This window comes from Geotrypetes seraphini, chromosome 15, assembly GCF_902459505.1.
Source record: "Geotrypetes seraphini chromosome 15, aGeoSer1.1, whole genome shotgun sequence".
In the NCBI taxonomy this organism is placed as follows: Eukaryota; Metazoa; Chordata; class Amphibia; order Gymnophiona; family Dermophiidae; genus Geotrypetes; species Geotrypetes seraphini.
In genome coordinates, this window is record NC_047098.1 from 63,624,594 (window position 1) to 63,647,784 (window position 23,191).

At 42.1% G+C, this 23,191-nt stretch overlaps 1 protein-coding gene across 1 annotated transcript in view; it reads right to left on the reverse strand.

Moving 5' to 3' along the window:
* Positions 1-23,191, reverse strand: part of RAP1GAP2 (RAP1 GTPase activating protein 2) — a 358,594-nt gene that overhangs the window by 293,825 nt on the left and 41,578 nt on the right. The gene's annotated exons all lie outside the window — the stretch shown is intronic.

Genomic DNA, 23,191 nt, shown 5'->3' on the forward strand with positions numbered 1-23,191 from the left:
TAAATCAAACATATTAGCATTGTTTCAACTTAAAATTAAGTTTTAAGGCTGGGGTTCAAAGTCTCCAAATGTATTTATGTATTTTGGATTAAGCTCAGATCTTTGTCAGTGATGACCTGTCAAAAGCCAACAATCCTGCGGTAACATTTGTGTGCAGGACATATGCGCGCCACCGCTTCCGCCACTTTCAAGCCTTTCTGTTAGCATTGTCAGGGGGTATGGGGGGAACCCCCACCACATTTACAAGTCCTCACACTTCCCTTGGGAGGGTGTGTGTGGGGTACACCCCCTCCCAACTATATTGAAAACTCCCAAACAGCGAAAACAGAAAGGATAACAGGAGTTTCCCCCAACCCCCTCCCCTCAACGGGAGCGCGAGGACTTGTAAATGTAGCCCACACCCCCTCTCATAGCGTTAATGAAAAGGCTTCAAAGCGGCGGGAGCGACGATACACATATGTCCTGCATGCAAATGTCACCGCAGGATTGTCAGCGCACAAAGTCCGGCACACTTTTGACGGTGTACCTTGTCAGTAGTAGCTCAAGGTGAGTTACATTCAGGTAGACTAGGCATGTTCCTGTCCCTAAAGGCTTAGAGGGGCATAATCAAAACAAGCGTCTATGTCTGTTTTGGGCCTAGGGAGCTAGTTGTCCAAAGTCGGCGGCATCCAAAGTCCATTCTCGAAAAATATGTCCAAAATTTTTTTTAAAAAAAATCGTCTACTTCTATGTTCAGCAGTTTGATTATCCAGACCGCTAGTACATCTGTATTTATACTCCATTCTTGTTCAAAAAACTATCCAAGTCCCAAACGCCTAGAACAAGACCTTTTGGATGTGGGAGGGACCAGCAAAGTGATAGACTGGCCACCCAGACATGATAACAGAGTAGGGGCAACCTTATAGGGCACTGCTGTGAACTTCACAAAAAGGGTGCCACATAAACATCTCATCACACAACAGAGAACACGTCTGGGGTTTCCCGAACATCTGGTAACCCTAGATTAGGTATTGATAAATTTGTCCAGGAAAATCCTAGCCTAAAATACCAGAACCTAACATTATAATGCTTACTGATACCTAAGCTGAGTTAAGTACTGCTAGGTACGATTTTATATAAAAGATACCTAACAGTTGATTGACAACCATACTGAATAGTGTCTAATCATTAAGTGCCATCAGGGCTAATATGCACAATATGTAAATAAGCTAATTAGATGAACTTTAAAAATGTTACATTTTTATTATGGTAGTCTCCTTAATGGTTATAAAAACTCATTACCATTATCATAAGCATGGTTAACAAGACACACACACCATGAATTAAAGCTTCCTTTAATACAAATGTACATTGATAAATAGGTCTCAGAGTCTGCAAGCAGCCAGAAATGCATGTGTATTGATTGATTGTGTATTTTTCTGGGGCTAGTAAAATGTGAATATAGAGTTCATCCTTCGAAGTCACTCAAAGAATCTGGACAACTTCTTTGTCCTCAAACCACTCAAATAATAATCTAATTAAGCAACTTGAGATTAAAATTCAGCAAGAAACAAGATTATGTAAAGGTCACACCATTTCTCTGGTGAGTCACAGATCATCCTGCAGGCATCAACAGGAATGAGCAATTTAACATTGGAAATATTTTAAAATAATCAGTAAGCAACAACATCATGGTATGACCCAGTAGGGCTGTTCTTATGTTCTTAAGGCAGATTGATGATTTTTTCCTGTGCAGGAACTAACATCAGAGGGAGAGCCGAGGTCAGCATAAGCAGCAAGTTGGAGATGATGCTTGCACTGGGGAAGTTAAAGAGGTACAGGGAAAGGGAAGGGGTGTGAATGAGCGGTGGGGGGACAGAGAAGAAGGCAAGGGGGGGCACCACCACTCCAGGCTCCTCCTACTCTCGCTAAGCCACTCCTTGGAGCATTCATCTGTGGAAACCTTAAAACTAGAGGATGTAGAGGTTTCCCTAAAAAAGGAAATTAAACTGTTGGGAGTATAGATGTATTCAAGACTGGTGATGGAAAGTCATATAAACAATTTGATTTGAAAGGCTTTCTTTAAATTGAAATTACTTTGAAGGTTAAAACATTTCTTGGCTAAGCACCATTTCAAGTTTGTTATCTAGGCTTCAGTCCTTTTTTGCTTGATTATTATATTTTTTTGCTGGGGCCACCTGTGAAACAACTGCAAAGATTGCAGATTTTTCTGAATATCTCAGCAAAGTTAATCTTGGGGGGCAGTGGCGTAGCAAGGGTGAGAGGTGCCCAGGGCAGTGGCACCCCCCACCTTCACACGCTCCTTCCCCACCCTCTCCTACTGCATGCACACCACTTCCCTTCTCCCATACATCTGTAACGTTCATAGCATGTCAATGTCAGTTCTTCCTCCGACATCACTTCCTAGGCACAAGTCCAGGAAGTGATATCAGAGGAAGAGCTGATGCTGGTGTGACAACAGCTTGGGGGTTGATGGGATTGACAGGAGAGGTGGGAAGCAGGAGACCTCTCTCAGGGTCCAAAGTCAGACTTTTGGGTGTTGGGGGGGGGGGGGAAATCAGGGCACTTTCTGTGCAAACCAGTGGTTATGTGGGTCCTGGCCAATATTCAGTCAGAATCCACATAACTGCCTTATGTGGGCCCCAGCTGATTATCAGACAAGTCTGCATAAACTCTGGCGGCCAGCTTCCCCTCCCCCAATATTAGTCCCCCAATATTTATTACAGGTGCCCAGACATAGCCCAGCAATGAATAAAGGGGTCTAATTTACTCGGCAACAGTCGGTGTTTAAAAAAAAAAAAAGTGCTGAGCATTGCCATCTGAATATTGTCCGGGGGGGGGGAGGGGGGGCACGTAAGTTACTATCAAATATCACCCTTTTATACCATGATACTGCTTACTTATTAGTTCCTGGGGGGGAAAACTGTGCTATTTCTAAAAAGCAATGGTATTCCACATATTTTCCTGACTCAGTTTCCCTAATAAACATCTCACTAGGAAGGCGTGTGTGAGAAAATATTCAGAAAAGCTATTTGGTATATAATGGCTCCATCTAGTGGGAGCAAAGCAGGTGAGCCAAACTTCTATATTTTTGCTGCTACTACTATTAATTATTTCTGTAGTGCTACCAGACAGACGCAGTGCTGTAAAAAGTCACGAAGGAGACAGTCCTTACTCAAAGGAGCTTACAATCTAACAGACAAGACAGACAAACAGGATGCCATGGATACAGTTAAGGGGAATGGTTAATCAGCTGGCTAGAATGGTGGGCAGTGGGGGGGGTAGGGTTATGGATTGAAGACCATGTCAAAAAGGTAGGTTTTCAGTCTGCTTTGAAACAAAGTAAGGGAAAGGATTTGGCGAACAAACTCAGGTAGTTTATTCCAGTCATAGGGGGTAATTAGATGAAAGGAACAAAGTCTGGAATTGGCAGTGGAGGAGAAGGGCACAGCTAAGAACAGCTGATCTGAGGAACGGAGTTCTCTGGGAGGTGTATATGGAGAGAGAACACCTAGAATTTTTATTCTGGGATTGATCGAATAGTTCATTCCATTTATCAGAAGGGAGGCTTCCGCGATTTTATTAGATGGTCACTGCAGTGTCCCCTAAAGTACCCCACAGCTCTGGTGGGATGTCTGTGTGACCAGTCTGCTATGAATGCTGGCCTCTCCCATGTCCTAATGGTAGTGTTATGCGAGTCTTTCAATTGGATGATTTTTTTTTTTAATTTTTTTTTTTTTAATGGCTTCAAAAGAAAAATGCACATTAAAAAAACGCAAAGAGGAAAAACGGTCATTTTTGAAAAAAAACAGACATTTTGCTTTTTTGAAAATGATCATGTTCTCGTTCCGATTTCTTGACACATTTATGAGTTAAGTGTTACATTGAAAATGCTCCTCTACATGAATTAAATGTGACGTGGTGAGAAAATATTTTTCCATTTACATTCAGTATTCCTGTAATGGGTGTGTGTAGCTCTAATACAGCTGAACCTGGAGGCTTCTATAAGGTTGACTGCAACACTATGTCACACGAACAATGTAAGGAAACACATTAATAGGGGCATAAAAAACAAAAATGTCCCAAAAGTGCTTAAGTCCTTGCCTAGACCCGTTTTAGAAGCATCTAAGTGCCAAAAAGGACCCAAACTGACCAGATGCCCACTAGAGAGATTAAGTAATGCCTCCCCCCCCACACACACACACATACACTCCCCCAGTGGTCACTGACACCCTCCAACCCCACAAATTTCTAAATAAAACAGTACATATCTGTCTGTAGAACACCTGGTATGGGAAATCCTAGTAGAGCAAGAAACAAAACAATGGAAGGCCCCAATATTCCTCAGTGAAAACAATCCAAAGGATAAAAAGAGAAAACTATGGATGATGATGTTCTAAAAAGAGGATTGATTTATTCCTTCTTCCAAAAAACACAAATAAATACAATTATAACAGTCCACATGTGTAGTCCTTCCGGACCCTGCATGGTCCGTGTTTCGGTGGACACACCTTCTTCAGGAGTCCAGTAAAACAATTGTGGACTAAAAACAATGAACGACTCTCCAAAAGACTGGAAGGACTACACATGTGGACTATTATAATTGTATTTATTTGTGTTTTTTGGAAGAAGGAATAAATAAATCATCTTTTTAGAACATCATAATCCACAGTTTTCTCTTTTTATCGTTTAAATCCCAGTAGAGCATCACACAAGTGTCTTAAGTAGCTTAGTATAGTGTTTCTTAACTTGGTCCTGGAGTAACCCCCTTGCCAGTCAGGTTTTCAGGATACCCACAATGAATATGCTTAAACTTGATTTGCATGCACTGCCTCGATTATATGCAAATTTCTTTCATGCACATTCATTTAGATATGCTGGAAACCTGACTGGCAAGGGAGTACTTCAGGACCAAGTTGAGAAACACTGGCTTAATGGATGGGCTAATGAACCATAGACAGGAAGACCCATAAGTCACTCTAACCACTACATTTATGGTGGAAAGTATGAGCCTACCAAAACCCAACAAACTCTACTGCCATATAGGTGCCACCTGCAGCCATAAGGGATATTAGGGTGGTAGACAAGTAGATATAGTAGATTGGGGGGGGGGGCAATTTTGAAGGGCTTAGCATAAATAAGCGGGTTATGGTGAGATGCACATCTGGCACTCTTTATGTAAAGTTCAATACAGTGCCCTCCAAGGTGCCTCACTGCTCTGTTGGCATGTCTACGTGACCAGTCCATTACAATTCTGACCTCTCCCACTTCCAAATGGTGCTTATTTGTACATTTCTAATTTGGAAATTTTTGTGGTTGAAAATGGCAAATAACTTTAGATGTCCTGGCGGTCTAGCCGTTTTGATGGCCAAGACGTCTAAGTAGGTGATTTAAAAAAAAAAAAAAAAAATTGGGATGTCCTGTTCAAAACTGGTTGTTTTTCCACTCACATATTTGGACATTTAGCAGGAAATGTCCAGATTTGGACTTAGACATTCTATCGAAAATGCCCCTCCACTTCTATGAAATGATTTAAAGTGGATGCTCATTCCATGCACCAAAATAACAAAGGGGAACTAACTGCATTGAAAAATCTAAATATTAAAAAAAAAGAAGCACCAACCAAGGACTACAAACTATGGCTGACCTGACAAATCACAGAGCCACTAGCTGCATTCATAACTACCTTTATAAAATAGAGCCTTCACCTAATCGTTAAAATAATTGACTTTTAATTATCAAAAAACCCATAACAACCCATACGCTGTTTTACTATGTAAAAATTCCTAACAAAAAATGGTGTGCCATTAAGACTGGATAAGCATAGTCAAAATTGTGTCATAATATAGAAAAATAATAATTAATCAGTGACAAAAACTTACGATTTAATCTGGTATAGCAGCTCGCAATGCGGTATGATGACAACATAAATGATTGGAAACATCTAAAGACAACGACGATAATCCATCTTTATATTGCTCACATTGATGATGTAACAAGATGTTTTACCTGAGTCCCAAACCATGATCAAATCTACTTTATGGTTAAAAGTTGTCATTTTAAAACATCTAGTTTAAAAAAGTGTATAGAAATACAGTACAAACCTTTGTGATATAAAAAAAATCTCCAAGCTATTAAGATGTCACTGCTCCTTGAAATTATGAACAGAATCAATAGTTTACTCATCAGTGCACTGCATCAATGCTAAAATGAAATCCAATGTGACCTACAAAATATTGTTCTGTGTAAAAATTCTTCAATGAAAAGCTGTGATGCCATTAAAACTGAAAACAAAAATTGTACCGTACTATAAAACAATGAGACACAAAAACTTACCCCTTCCCTTTTACAAAACCGTAGCACATTGGGCACTCCTCCTGCCACGGACATTCAGGGGTTGGGGGGCAGCTTCAGGGGTTCTGGCAGGAAGAACTGGGCATCTGTCCTGCCGGTAGTTTTTGCAGGTGGAGCACAGGTTCCCTGCCGCAGCCCCTAATTTGATAGTGGCAGGGAGATTCCCTTGCTGCGATCGGATCAGCAGCTGCGTTTATCTGGCTGATATTTCAGGTGCCTATCGCGGCCATAGGGCAACGCCTAGGGCCATATAAGCTTGCCCAAGGCCCTTCTGGGCAAAATCACGCTCACACCTAGCCATAGGTGAACTTATGTGCCTCCCTAGGCTTGCAAAAATGCCTACAATGTAGGCGACTCTCCTCAGAGCTTTTTTTTTTTTTTTTTAAACGTGTGTTCCGATTGGCTGGCTAGACAGCGGTAGGATTCCTACCACTGCCTACAATCGGGACGCCGTTTATAGAATTTTCCCCAGACTGTAGAAGTCCATCTGGCAACAGCCACATTGTCCCAGCCATGGAGTCGCTGTCAAAGCAAATGCCAGCCTGTCCTGATCTTTCTTGTCATATACAGGACAAAGACTATAGACGTCCATCCAACATCAGCTTCACTTCCCCACTGCTGAGGCTGCATTTAAGTATCACTCCTGTGCATCATAAACAAAATTATTGTCCTTCATCTGATGATCTTTTGTGTCGATACTATCCTCTTTTTTTATTTTTAGGGATCATTTGCATCTATCCCAGGCATCTTTTAACTCAATCACTGTTTTGCCTCTACCACCTTCGCAGGGAGGGCATTCCAGTCATCCACCACTCTCTCTGAAAAAATATTTCCTAGCATTATTCCTAACTCTACCACCCCACAACCTCATATTATGTCCTCTTGTTTTAGCACGTCTCCGTTTCTGGAAAAGATTATTTATAGATTAATACCATTCAAGTATTTAAACATCTGTATCATACATATTTCCTCTATTGTATACAAATTCAGGTATTCAAGCCTCTTTCTCAAGCATCTCTTTGTGCAGTCCCAAAATAATTTTCGTCACCTTCTTCTAGACCACTTCAAGTCTTCTCGCATCCTTAGCAAGATACATAATAGATACATTCAGTTTCAGAAAAACCAAATGTGAAAGATCGGATGGTATACTATACATCCCAGTGGGCTGATAGAATTGAAAAATGAACTTACTGAGCAATTGTTAGTAATTTGTAATGTTTCTTTAAAATCCAGCATAGTACCAGAAAACTGGAGGGTGCCAACATGACACCAGTTTTTAATAAGGGTTCCAGAGGTAACCCGGGAAATTATAAACCGGCGAGTCTGATGTCGGTGCTGCGCAAAATGGTTGAGACTATTATAAAGAACAAAATGACAGAACATATACGTAAGCATGAATTAATAAGAGAAAGCCAAAATCCTGCCTCACCAATCTTCATTATTTCTTTTGAAGGTGTGAATGAACATGTGGATAAAGGTTAGCTGGTTGATGCTGTGTATTTGAATTTTCAAAAGGCATTTTACAAAATACCTCATGAAAGACTTCTGAGGAAATTAGAAAGTCTTGGGATAGGAGTTAATGTTCTATTATGGATTAAGAACTGGTTGAAAGACAGAAAACAGAGAGTGGGTTTAAATGGTCAATATTCTCAATGGAGAAGGGTAAATACGGTAGTGGGGTTCCCCAGGGGTCTGTACTGGGATCGTTGCTTTTAACATTTATCAGTGATCTAGAGATGGGAATAGCTAGTGAGATAATTAAATTTGCTGATGACACAAAGTTGTTCAAAGTTGTTAAATCGCAAGGGGATTGTGAAAAATTGCAAAAAGTCCTTGTGAGACTGGGCCTCAAAATGGCAGATGATATTTAATGTGAGCAAGTGCAAAGTTATGCATGTGGGAAAGAGGAACCTGAACTATAGCTACATGATGCTGGGTCACTGCCCAGCAAAAGGATCTAGGCGTCATTGTCGAGGATATGTTGAAATCCTCAACTCAATGTATCAGCAGCTAAGAAAACAAATAGCATGTTAGGAATTATCAGGAAAAGGATGGAAAACAAAAATGAATATGTTATAATGCCCTTGTATTGCTCCATAGTACGACCGCAACTTGAATACTGTGTGCAGTTCTGGTTGTTGTATCTCAAAAATGATATAGCAGAATTAGAAAAGGTACAGAGAAGGGCCATAAAAATGATAAAAGGTTTGGGATGACTATTCTATGAGGAGAGGCTAAAGCAGCTAGGGCTCCAGTTTGGAGAAGAGATGGCTCAGGGATGATACGATAGAGGTCTATAAAATACTGAGTGGAGTTGAAAAGATAGATGCAAATCTATGGTTCACTCTTTCTAAAAAAAATACTAGGGCTAGGGTGTGTGCAATGAAGCTATTAAGTAGTAGATTTAAAACAAACTGGAGAAAATATTTCTTCACACAACATGTAATTAAACTCTGGAATTTGTTGCTGGAAAATGTGGTAAAATCAGTTAGCTTAGCGGGGTTTAAAAATGGCTTGGATAATTTCCTATAAGAGAAGTCCATAGGCCATTATTGAGATGGCTTGGGTAAATTCGCTGCCTAGGATAAGCAACATAAACTCTGTTTTGCTATTTGGGACCTGGTTGGTCACTGTTAGAAAAAGGATACTGGGCATGATGAACCTTCGGTCTGCCTGGGTATGGCAAGTCTTATGTTCTTATCATAAAAAAAGGCCTGAGATCTAATTCTGTATTTAATCCTGATGGAGCAATAATATTGAATCTGTAGATCAGCTTCTGTTCCTGCTGTACTAATAAGAGATCAACATTGCCAACATGCCACCTGGTGGTTATATATTTAATACACCACCAGCATGAACACTGATGTCAGCCAAACAGCAACCGTAAGTAATGTAATGTAATTTATTTCTTATATACCGCTATATCTATTCACCTAAGTGCCACTGATACCTGCATTCTAGGATTCTAAAAGTTTCATGCGTAAAAATGTGCTCTGCCTATGCTGTACCCAGAATCCAGAATGCTTATCTGTTTTGGGGGGTTTTTTTAACTGCTCTTCTAGATGTGTGAGTATTTACAGTATAGTATCAAATAAAGTGCATTGAATAATATATTACTTAATTGAATAAAGTACAATAAAATCTAAATTAGAGTGCTCAGTGTGATATCTTATTCAAAACCAGCAGGTTTGTGGAATAAAGATGTATTGTAGCTACATCATTGCACTCACCTACCTACCAACCCTTTAGCACTTATTGAATCTGGACTATTATAGTTGACTTGTGCAAGTAAAACAATGTGAAAAGTACTTAGCTGAATCCAGATGAAGATGATAGTCAAATGAAAGGTATAGGGTCCAAAATCAATAAACACGTCTTCTCAAGATGAAAATAGAAGTATGCATACTTTTAACTGTTGCAGGTGCCGACAATCGTGCAATGAGCTACTCCAAATTTATGTTGCTGGTTTTGATGCAATAACAAAATAAAAGTGAGTCCCCAAGACGAAAAAAAACTGCTAGAACTTGACAAAAATCACCATGTAACTAGAACTCCTCAACGTGAAATGATAAAATGTCCAAAATTTCCTCAACACCGATCGTGTTTCACCAAGAATTGCTTCATCAGGAGGAAAAAATGAAAACTAAAAATTGACAAATAAAAACATAAAGTAATGCAGTTATCAAAAGCTAACATATACGAAAAAATATATTGTATAAACTCAAAATATGAATTACCTTCAGATCTCCTAATAGAGGGAACACGCCGCCAGAGAATCTCAACATAGAGAACTGGATCAACGTAAGACGTATGGACGTTTATATGAACGTCAAATGATCACATGATAAACAACGTCATAATGACATACTATTACTTATTACGGGAAACAGATAATTAACAACTATCCATTCTATTTCTTTGTTAAGACCATTAGGTGTTACTGTTTTATTACTATCTAGTGATTTTTTTCCCCGTTAAAAATGTTCAAGCTAAAACACAGTAAAATATCATTCAAAAGATGCAATTAGCGACGTGTCAGAATTTCACAGTCACGATGAATGCTTAAGGCATCTACTCCCAGGTTTAACACAGGCCATCAGCTGCTTTGGAAAGCTCTTAACAGCCTTGTCAAGCGGTCCCTATGGAAAGCTGTCCCAGATCATCTGCAGCACCTTCCTTAAGTTCAGCAAGTTTGCGGCTTTGGGCGGCGCTTGCGATAGGCCTCCAACATTGCTCCCGCAGCCATAGTAGTCCAAAGGGTTTACGTCTGGCGAATTTGGAGGCCACTTGTCCTTTGTACAAATGCCTACATCACTGTAAAATCATTAGCAGTAAGCTGATACCCTGTTTTGTTTTATAAATAATGGTAGTTTTACAGTGCAGTTTTGAATGTATAAAATTCACCGGGCAATCATGTTAAAAAGTCTGTAATTTTGTTGTGTTTAAAGATAATCACAGTCCAGTCGGCACATATAGATATTAACAGCAAAGCTGTAAAACTGCAAAAAAACAAAACAAAAAAAAAACACAAAACCAAACAACCTCTAGAGCAGGGGTGTCAAAGTCCCTCCTCGAGGGCTGCAATCCAGTCAGGTTTTCAGGATTTCCCTAATGAATATGCATGAGATCTATTAGCATATAATGAAAGCAGTGCATGCAAATAGATCTCATGCATATTCATTAGGGAAATCCTGAAAACCCGACTGGATTGCAGTCCTCAAGGAGGGACTTTGACACCCCTGCTCTAGAGGGTTGAAGAGCCCGAAAGCGAGGCAGGCTTGTAGAGATGAGGGACAGCGGTAGGAAAGAGTTAGGAAATCAGTGGGAGGTGTAGTTTGCGCAAAAAAGGCTGGTCGTAGATAGGGCAGGCAGAAAGAATGACGGTGCGGGGAGGTAATAAAACCAGGACCTTGGAGGACTTGGCTTTTCCAGGGTCCTCCAGGGTGGCTTTTTCCATTGGTCGGTTGGTCGTTTGGTTGCTGTGTTCCCTGTTTGTCCTAAAGTTGGCTGAGATGGCGTCGAGCAGTCGGGCAGAGGAGGGAGCAGCGGAGAACGTGGCCGAGATTTTGCTGTTGGGGGTGATTTCTTCGCCGCGAGCCGTTGGAGCAGGTAGGTAGAAGCCATCGGGAGGAGCATTTTCGGCCAATGCGGCTTTCGAAGGAATGTTTGAAGCTTGTGCAGATGAGGATGGAGCTTGCAGGAACAGGGCAGGGCAAGAAAAGAACTCAAGAGGACGGAACGGGAAAATGAGTTCCCGCAGGGACAGGGACAAATTTGTCCCAATATCATTCTGTAGAATCTAGTACCCTGACCATGGAAATTGTTTGATAAGAGTGTTAAGGAATCAGCACTGTGGGTACCATAATTGTTTAAGTGGCAAAGCCTAAGCAAACAAGTGCACCATGTTCCTAGCTACGGCAGTGAAGTCTGTTTGCAGAGAAATCTTTACAAATATTGAAGAATATATGCTGACAAAATATGGTCCTAAAAAAGAGCAAAACTGCTACAGCAGAAGGTTCTGTAGTTAGCACAGAACCTGTGAAACCCTGTGCAGCTAAGAATACATTCTAAATTTTAGATAAGAGGCAGATAATGCAGTTCAGGGGAGAACAGTAAATCTAAATCAGAGACAATGCACTTAGGCCCTGATTCTACAAAGCCTGCCTAAAGTTAGGCACTGATATCGGCACAAGTTCTGTGCACAATGAATTTACATCTTATTAGCTTACTGCATCACTGCAGTTTATTTTCTCACTAATTTCACTGTAGAACCTGTGCGCTCAGCCACTGGGCTTTCTGCATCGACCCCCCCCCCCTGTCCTAACAAACCCCCTTAGCAGACATGAACGTGTCAAAAGGTCTGATTCTCCAGTCTAGCTCCATGATGTGACATCCCAGCCTCCTTCTGTCAATAAATTTAGATATTGAAATGATGCCAACAAATGACTGCAGAAATGCCTCTTTTCACCCTTGTGGGACCTTCTCCAAGACGCCAGGAAGTACTTCTTCACGGAAAGAGTGATTGAGCATTGGAACAAGCTTCCAGTGCAGGTGATTGAGGCCAGCAGCATCCCAGACTTTAAGAATAAATGGGATACCTATGTGGGTTCCCTACAAGGGTCAAGTCAAGGAATAGGGTCGCTAGGGTATAGACTTGAAGGAGTGGGTCAGTAGAGTGGCTGTATGATTAAGGGGGTCAGTAGACTTAAAGGGGTGGGTCAATAGAGTGGGCAGACTTGATGGGCTATAGCACTTATCTGCCGTCATCTTTCTATGTGTGAAACATTATATCTACCTTTTATTTATTTAGTTTTGATATGCCATCCATCAAGATACATCTGAGAAGTATACAGGTTAATACAATTAATAAAGGAGAGAAAATGAAAAATAAAACAATTAAGGGGAAATGTAAAAAAAACTGGCATGCAAAAGTAGCTACATGCAGTGGCATAGTGAGGGGAGGTGGGGGAGGGGTATTTTGGTGGGGGCACCTCCCGCCATGCGCATGTGCCCCTTCTCGTCCCTCCCTTTCTTTAATTTTCCCAGCGTGAGCAGTATCACAAATTTGCTGCCCATATTGGTGTCAGCTCTCTCTGACGTCACTTCCAGGTCCCGCGCCTAGGAAGTGATGTCAGAGGGAGAGTCGACAAAGTTGGACAAGTTCCTGATAAACCGGAACGTACACAGGTGAGGCTGGACTCATTTAGAGCATTGGTCTTTGACCTGGGGCCACCGTGTGAGTGGACTGCTGGACACGATGGACCACTGGTCTGACCCACCAGTGGCAATTCTTATGACATGGGCAGCAAGTTCGTGATGCTGCTCATGCTGGGAAAATTAAAGAAGTATGGAGGAAGGGAAGGAAGCATGTGCGGCAGGGGGTTAGGAAGGAGCGAGAGCAGAGAATAGGATGGGGGAGGGGCGCTACGCTTACTTATTAGCTAAAAGAACATGCATTGTGAAACCCTGTGCATACCATCCTATGAACTGAGTTGGGGCAGCCTTCAAACAGCCTTTTCACCCAGGCAAACCCCTATCTTTCCCAAAGAGCAATTCTGATGATGTCTTATTGTTCATCCTCAGGCCAACATTTCCCCAGTTAAATTCAATCACTCACTAGTGTCATCGATTCATGTTCGAATCCTACTGACTTGATGAATTACAGATCTAAAAAGAAATTGGTTTTGTGCTAGTCCAGTAAGGTGCTCCAGTGTCATCCCCATGGCTGTTTTCAACATGTCCAGCAATCTGATTGCAGGTCGCCCTCTTTGCCTGGTTCCTTTGATCTTTCCAAACATGATGTCCTTCTCCAATGATCTTTCTCTTCTGACAGTATGACCAATATAAGACAGTCATACCTTCATCATTTGGGCTTCTAGTGACACAGCTGGTTTGATCTCTTCCAGAATTGATGTGTTAGTTCTTCTGGCAGTCCATGGCATGTATAAAATCCTTCTCCAACTCCAAAGCATAAATGAGTCAATCTTCTTTTTTGTCTTGTTTCCTTAGTGTCCAGCTTCTGTATCCATAATTGACCACTGAGAAAATGAGTGCGTGGACAAGTCTGATCTTCATTTGGAGTGCTATTTCCATACCTTTGAATACTTTGTCGAGAGCATTCATTGAAGAGCTATTCTGCAGAGTATTTCTTCCCAGCTAGTTGTGTCTTTGTTTACAAAAAAGCACAGGAGACTGAAATCTTTTACAACTTCTATTCTATCGCCACTACAAAATATAAAATTCTGGCATTTTTCTGACTCATTTGCTCAGGAGGAGGTTTAGTCCAGAGATACAATTCAAAATCTATGAAGCAGATCTCTTTCCAGACTCTCTGTCTAGACTTGGCAGAATCCCTCTAGGTCCCTGTGCCATACTTTCCTCGGCTATAGCTCAATAACTGAAGCAACAGTTACCTGTTCCCATAGAGAGGGTAGTGGATGCTTGGCATGCCTAATTGGAGGAAAAAGTTGGAACAAAATCAATAATTGAATTTCAAAACGCGCGGAAGAAATGTAGGGGATCCCTTGTAGCATAACAATGGAATAAAAATATAGGGCATTTCCACTCAAAGCAAAACAAACTACTTCAACACAACACAAGAAGCATAGAGGGAAGTAACCAACACTGCATAAGGTATATGAAGTGGCACCAACAATTCAAAAAAACCAAAGGAGTGGTGAGCAACCTGAATAGAGTGGCAGTTACATAGGTTACCATATTTAATGATGACAAACCCGGATGCATGTCCCTGCCTCATTGCACCCCAGCCCCATTCTGCCACCAGCCCCACCCCCAAAAAGCCTTGTCTCTTATTCTCAACCTCCAGGCCACATCTGGAGGGCTTCCAGCATGTGCAGATGTGTGTGACATCATCCACAAATGCTTCTTAAAGGTACTCCAGATGCAGCCAGAGCTCAGGGCTTTCCAAAACCCGGACAAACTGCTGGAGTTTGGAAAGTCCATCCAGGAACCCAGACAGTCCTCTAAAAAGTGGTCTTGTCCAGGTTTCCCTGGATATCTTGTAACCCTATAGTTACAACCCTAAACAAAGGCATAGGGGGTAAATTGCAAGGAGCAGTGGTTGCAACCTAAAACAAAAGCAGAGAGAGTAACCTGCACTTACAACACTGAAAACAAAGAGGAGGGTTAACCTGCATGGAGTTACAATCCTAAACACTTTATTGAGTAGATTAGATGGAGCATGCTGGTCTTTATTTGCCATCATTTACTATGTTACTATTAAAACTGGCCTCGCCTCCCACCCTAGAGGTGGCTGCATGCAGACACATTTCTGAAGTAAATAGTGCAGTTTCAGTAAAAGGCACTGTGTAGAATCAGGTAATAGTTTTGCATTAATCTGGTCCAACTGAAAGCTCACCAAGCTTTTAAGCGCTTGAGTGGATTTTCCTGATCTCAGTTCTTAGAGGAAGTATGATCCTCCAATTTCAGAGACAGCAATGAAAAAGGCCAACACCACCCCAGCTTTGCCTTCTGAAAGGGGAGGAAGGAAACAGCAGAAATAAAGCCACAAGGGACTCACCAGAGATTCCTGCGCATTTCCTGTGCCAAAGGCGAAATGATTCACACCAGGGTCTGTCACTGCGATATTCCGTGGTGTTCAGGCAGAGCCATCAAGCTACATGATTTCTTTGCTTGCAACAGAATGTTCTCCCAGGCATTGCAGCTGAAAGTACACCTAATCTTTTCTTAACTGAATTAAAGCTGACACAGAGCTGCTAAGTACCGAGACCCCAGAGGGCTCCTGCTTTGCCCTACTCTTCTGCGTTTCCACGCTGCACCGTCAACTCCTTTCTCTGGTTTCAAAATCTCTGACCATTTTCATGGTTGCCATAGGAACTAATGAAAAGTGAATTAGACGGGTGAAAAAAGAGAAAACCGCTCCTAAGCTCAACAGCACCTGCACAAGGGAGTTTATTAATAACAGAAATAAGTGGCACGATGACAATAGCAGTGGACAACCTAAACTTTGTGTTAGCTGACCACAATTTAATTCCACTTAACACATTTATAACCTGCCTACCATTTATAACAGTGTATTTCTTTCCCCATTTCTTCCTTTTGGTTAATATGTGTTGTCGGGTTAGTCTTAGTCGTTTGTTTTGTTTCCCCCAGAAATTTGTAATTTCACTTTTTTGTACATCGCTTAGAATTTTGAATAAGCGATTAATCAAATTTTTAATAAACTTGAAACTTGAAGTTAATGTATTATGACGTATTCCAAACATTTAAGGTCCTAAGCCGTGCACTTTTTGGTATGGCTCCTAAATGGTCAAGTTCTAATTGAGAAATTAGTGCATGACCTTTAGCATGTGAGCCCTCAATGTTACCTATTTAGTAGATGTCAAGGGCTCCAGTAAAATAGGGTTACCATATTTGCTAAGTCAAAAAAAGAGAACACCTGACCTCACCCCTTCCCATGCTCCACCCCCACCCCTGCCTCCTACTAGTCTCACTCCTAAACTGCCCCGCCAGCACAGCCTCTCTCTCTCCAGCCCCCCCCCCCCCCCCTCTGGACTTGTTTTTGAGAGTCTCCCCTGTCCCCAATACCTTTTCCGGTGCTGCATTTTGAAACCTTCGGTCAGCCAGCAGCATAAAAATGTGATCCTTCTAACATCGGCCTGCCCAGGAAATCTTCACTCTGCAGCATCTCGCCTACGCGGGAACAGGAAGTGCTGCAGCATGAAGGCATCCAGGACAGGTTGACAGCAGCATCTATGGCAAGATCCCCGTTTCCCTGCCATGACTTAGATCTCTGTAAGTTTGAGTTGAGCAGTGCCATAAGTTTGGACCAATCTGAACTTCTGGCTCCATGCAGCTCAGACTTGCAGAAAGCCAAATCGCGCAGGGGAAGCAGGAAGCCCATTGTTCTGCAACTGAAGCCAAGTAAGAGGAAGGAGACTGGGTAAAGCCTGGGGGAGGGTACATGAGAGAGAGCTAGTAGACTGGAAAAAGGCTGTAGGCAGATGAAACACAGAGAGAGATTGAGACTGGCTGGGAGGCGATAACACACTGTTGCATTTTGCCACTATTTGATGAAACATATTGGAAAAGACAATGGTGCACGTTTTGACCCTTCAAATGTTACAACATATAAAATGGGTCCCTGATAGAAAAAGATTGGACAAGCCTGCTATAGAATAATGAGGGTGGTTTGAAAATCTCAGTAAAAAAAGAAACCAAGTTAAACAAATTAATTTTCTTTTTTACAATGCCTATTTTTCCAACAGGTGGTTATTCCGTTAAGATAAAGTATGGGAACTGAATGTCCCGTGGTTTATTTGAGTGCTGGTCACTAACATGTTCTGTAATTGATTGTTGTTATTCTATTGTATATGTATCGTTGTTTTATTATGTATGCATTTGTTGTGACCTGCTTTGTATAAAGTGGGATACAAATAATAAATGAACTATAAACAGGATGGAAAAACTGGACACTTGCTGGACTGCGTGTACAGCCCTCGAAGGAGACTATGTTGAGAAATAACTGTTTTATATTTTTTTTAATATATTGCTTGTTTTTTTCTACTGAACTTTTCAAATCACCCTGTATAAAAAAACCTCTTGTCCTTATCTCTCGGGACAACCACTATACCTCCCTTATTTATGTTTATTAATTAATTGTTATACCGTCCTTCAATATAAATTAACAGAATGGTTTCCATACTAATCAAGAAAAGAACTACAATTCAGTAATAGGATAGAAGAAATAAAGTACAGCATAACAAAAAAAAACATGTAATCTGTCTGTAAGTACAGTCTCGTCTTCCCCGTGCATGCGCAAAACCGTATGCGGTAAAGGGAGGTCAGCACTTGGACAGTGCTGTGGGCTTGAGCAAGTGGGAGAGGGAGGAGTTCCTTCTGCCAGAGGTCCCTTACAGCTGGTAGGGCTTGAGGATTCCCACCAGCCACAAAAAGGGCATGAGAACTTTGAATGGGTCTGAGCCTAAAGTATGACTATGACACAGATTAAGTGGTCAAATCGGACTGAATAAAACACAGTCCTATCTGTATGCAGTGTTTAGGTGGTTAAGTGTTGAATATCATACTTAACTGCGTCAGAGATAGCCAACCAATGGCAGTGCCTGGACGTGACCCAGCATTGAATATTTGGGAACAACACCAGTGGTGGCTGAAAGAATGCTCACGACCACCAGCTCAGTGCTTACCTCTTAATGAATAGTGATTGGCATTCAGCCTTTGGAATGTGGGACTGTTGTAGGAGTCACTAAATAGAACCAAGAAGATGTGTGGGATTCCTAAGGAGCAATCCAAAAATGCACAACAAATCCCACTGCAAGGTATTACATAAGATAGTGGAGAGGAGAATGGTCTCGGAAACCTGCTTGGATAAGGATATATTCAATCCCATACCTAGTTGTTAGCAGTTTGTTGTTTCCATCACTGACCAAAATTGCCTCCACCTCCTTCTTTTAGTATGACTAATTTCTATTGTGTCATATATTAATTATTTTCTTTTTTTAACTTTTTTTCAATTTTTCATAGACAGCAAAAAGAAACTTATCTAAAAGTTTTTTTGCTGTCTATGAAAAATTGAAAAACAAAATTTTAAAAATAATGACACAATAGAAATTAGTCACACCAAAAAAAAAAAAATAATAAAAAAGGAGTGGAGGCAATTTTGGTCAGTGATGGAAACGACAAACTGCTAACAGCTTGGTATGGGATTGAATATATCCTTATCCAAGCAGGTTTCCGAGACCATTCTCCTCTCCACTATCTTATGTAATACCCTGCAGTGGGATTTGTTGTGTATTTGTGGACTGTTGTAGGAGCCCCAATTTATTTTTAATGATAACAATGAACACTTGGTTTACATGTTAGAAACAGCGTGATCCTTTTTCTTGGAGACCAAGAGACAGTTTCCTAGAAAGAATCTGTACTGTACTCATCATGTCACCTCAGTGCAAAACACCAGAATCAATGCACTGAGCTGACAAAGAGAATGCAGCCTGCACAGAAGGGAATGCCCATAGATCCGAGACTAATGAAGCTTAGGATGGAGTGTAATCAAATGTGAGAAGATGCCATCTTGACAAGCAGAGTGCCGAACATGGCAATGCACAAATCCCAAGTTTGTTTGAATTGAATTAGCCACCTTGCTCTTCAACAATTTGCAGTGATGGCACCTTTTCGCATACCCTCCCCTAATTTTTAATATGAATTTTTAATAAATTTTCAATCAAAATGTGCGTTTCTACAGCGGGGAAATTTTGATTTGGTTCATATACAAAACATTTATACCACATTCAAAGATCAGGAATGTACAGGAAAAAAAAAAAAAAAAGGTAACAGGGTGGGGGGAGCAAACCCAGCCCTCTCTCACAAAAGCTCTTTCTCCAGAGATATGTTGTGGCTCCTACTTAATACTAACAGGCAGTGGCGTAGTGAGGGTGGGGGCAGACCACACTGGGCATCATCTTGATAGAGGCGTCGGCACCCATCCTCCAGTCTGCCTCCCGCCTCCTCCTGTGTGCGCCCACACCCCTTCCCTTCCCCCGTACCTCTTTAACCGTTGGGGCGCGAGCAGCAAACCCAGCCTACTGCTTGCACCAGTGTCAGCTCTTCCTCCGATGTCACTCCTTGAACCTGCGCCTAGGAAGTGACGTCGGATAAAGAGCCAACACTGGTGTGAGCAGCAGGTTAGGGTTGCTGTTCGCGCCCCGAACATTAAAGCGGTACGGGGGAAGGGGTTCGGGTGGCAGGAGGAGGCAGGGAAGGAGCAGATGGGGTGGGGGGGGGGGCACGGAGGGCAGAGGAGGGGCGCCACTACCCGGGGGCCTCTCACCCTTGCTATGCCCCTGCTAACAGGACAGGATCATGAGTTTTTTCGGTTACAGCCATATGTGAGTGCTAGAACAAAGTTATTTCAAATCCTTCTGCTGCTCCTTGTGATATTGGGAAGTCTCTTAACCTTCCATCGTTTCAGGTACAAACCGAGTAGCCCTTTTTCTAAAATGCACTAGAATCTAAGCTTAACACGCACTTCTGGGGGGAGGGGGTGTTTACATTTATTTTATTGCAGTTTGGGCACTAATGTCATTAGCGCATGGTACCTGCACACAGTTAATACAGAAACACTGGCCGCCTCCTATTTAGACAGCACTAAGCACTCCTGCATTATCTCTGCATTCTTTAACTGGCACCAATTCCTTAGGCACCAGAAGGCACCTAAACTCAGTTTAAAAAAAAAGCCATTGAAACGGCATTTTTAACTGAATTTCAAGGCACCTACCAAAAAAATCAGTGCCGGAATTGCACCTCCTTAGGCACTTTAGGCTGCCTAATGCAATTGTAGGCGTGCCATTAAGTGGCCTAAAGCGCCTACAGAAGTGTGATTCATATCATAAGTAGGCACCATAAACGTAGGTCAGGAAAACCCTGCCCTACATTTCTGGCGCCTACATGTGCCAGAGATGCAATTATGTACCCAGCACGGCTGATTCTATAAAGTCCACCTAAAGGTAGGAGTCCATATCGACGCATCTAGCTGATGTAGACGCCAACCTTAATTACTTAATCAGCGCCGATTACAATTATCACCTCTTCATTGACAAAAATTGCACTTAATTGGGTGGTAGGCACCTAGTCCAAGGCGTCTACTTCAAAATAGGCATGGATAGGGGTTTATCATGGACATGTTTTAGAAGTAGCTGCCTATTTTGGACTTAGGCCCCATTAGGCGCCTAACTTAGGCACCGATATTTATTCCAAGAAATATCTGGCATAAATAGGGTGCGCCTGCAGTTAGGACACCTAATGACGCCTAAGCCTACTTAGCAGCACTAAGCGTGATTCTCTGGGATAGAACGTGAACTCGCAGGCCTTGAGCATGCGCAGATGCTCAAGGCCCAGCAGAAGAGGAGGCCGATCTTTGGGCACCGGCACCAATGCACAGGACATGCCGGTGCCCAGATGACAGTAAGAAGTGGCGGGGGGCTGCCGGATCGCGGGGGGGGGGGGGGCACTCATAAATAGAGCCACGCTCGGTTTCCGAGGCGCCGATTTTGCGAATGTTTTGCTCGTCTTGCAAAACACTCGCAAACCGGTGCACTCATAAACCGAGGTACCACTGTACTTGGTTTCTCAATTTAATCTGGATAGTTCTATTAGGCCCACACGTAGAATTCATATGTTTACCTATCCGACAATAAAGGCCTGCCGTTACAAAAGATTCCTGGACAGAACTCTTGCCTTCCAGGCAGCTAAATAATAATAATAATAACTTTATTTTTGTATACCACAATACCACAAACAGTTCAGAGCGGTTTACAGTGTAAGAGACTGTACATATACAGCGAAGATACAATGTAAGGGAATGTAATATGCATGGAACGATTGGCTGGGTAACATAATCATGCATTTCTCATCCTACTTCAGTTTTAGAAAATTAGTAAAAACGAATTTGTTTAATCGATTTGTAACTTTATAGTTTTTCACTTCTTCCATTCTCTAAGCTTGTATTCGATGACATTGTAGTGCAGATTGTGGTAAACAGTCTTAATTTAACATCGGGTCTACTCTGGTAAAGAATTTGTATGACAGACATGACATCTTAAGTGACCCCTGATGCAGGCCAAGAGCCAAACATTGGCAGTATTGGGTCTTTTTAGTGAATAAAGAATCATCTGTCCCAGGTATTAGCATGTACACTCTTTTGTGGGTGTTGTAGGCTTGGGTAGGCACAAGTAGGTGTGATTAGGTGCCTTGACATAGGTGTCACTAGGTGCCATGTGGAATTCCGTATGCAACTTTGATCATTTTTTAAAATATTTTTAAAACTGACATTTTTCACATATGTATTTTTTATATTTTTAAATTGGCATTTATTTTAAAAATTTCTTACCTGCGTAACACCTAGGCAGGTTACAATAAAATCATATATAATTAATTCTCAAACAACTTACAAACATACAAAAAATAAAAACAGTTTCATATTTAGCATCACATTTCATCCTTCTTTCTTAATGTCAGCATTCAACTGCAGTACTCTGCTATAAACAAATGAGTTTTAAGTAATCGCCTTAAATCTACTGCATTTTTTGCGTAACCTTAAACTACCTGCTCAATTAAACCAATGAAAAAAATTAAGTTGCGCATGGATTTCAATTAGACGATGCCAAGGGTCTCAATCTAGGCACCACTTATAGGCCTGGATGCACTAAAGATAGTCAGTATTACTGACTGGATCGCTGTTGACCAATTCTCAACTAGCGATCAGAGTACTACCAAGTTTGCAAGCAAATGATTTACACAAAGGAGAAAATAATTTGCATGCAAGCTCAACAGATCAATCACTCATTAAGCAATTGACATATACACAGAGCCCTAACAGCAGTGACAGGGGAAGCATGCATCCTCCTGTCACTGCTGTTAGGGAACCGTGTCCTCTCCAAGGCAGCAAAAATGGTAGGAGGGATGCCTACACTCTCCTGCCAATCAATGCGACTCCCCCCCCCCCCCCCCGTGACAGCAATGTGGGAGGAGAGATGTCCACTCCCTTCTGCCACCGAAGGCCCACTCCCGTCCCATGTGCCTCCCAAACATCCTCTACCCTCCCCCTTCCCCCCTAAAAGGCAGAAGGGATGCCCACTCACTCCTGCCACCAGAGGTCCCCCGCCTTGAATGCCCCCCCTGTACCTTCTAAGAGACATTGGAGCAGGACGCAAACTCAGTCCGTTCTGTTCATAGGCTTGCTGCTTCCAAATGGCAGGGCTTTCCCTCCCTGGTGCATAACGTGATGCACAGGAAGGGGCCTAAGGCCCTGATTGGCTCTGATGCCAAAGGCCCCGCCCCTTGGGAGGGGGTCTTAGGAGTCTGAGCCAATCAGGGCTTTAGGGTCCTCCCTCTGTATCCCAGGATACAAGGGAGAGGAGCCTAAGCCAATCAGGAGTCTAAGCCAACATAGTTACCGACAGGTCTAGACCAGTTGTTTTTTCCCCCGATAACTAAAACCCCTGTTTGGTTGGTTTTTTTGCATAGCCAAGTGATGTTAGTGCATCAATTGCTTGGCTACTTTGCACGGGGTTTTAGCTAATTTGCATGGTCGAATCAGAAAATGGGCGATCGAAGGGAAAAAACATGTGGTGAGCCATTTTGTGAATTGGGTCGGTAATAGTGATCATCGCTAAAGCTGTGAAAACAGGTTTAGTGATGATTGCTGACTTTAGTGCATCCAGGCCTTAGTGTGCCCAGGACCTGCTGGCCCCAACATACAGGACTCGTAAAGCACAGTAGCCCAGTCTATCACCCTGGTCCCAGTGGCCTCAGACAGGATGCTTGGAGCACGGCCAGACCA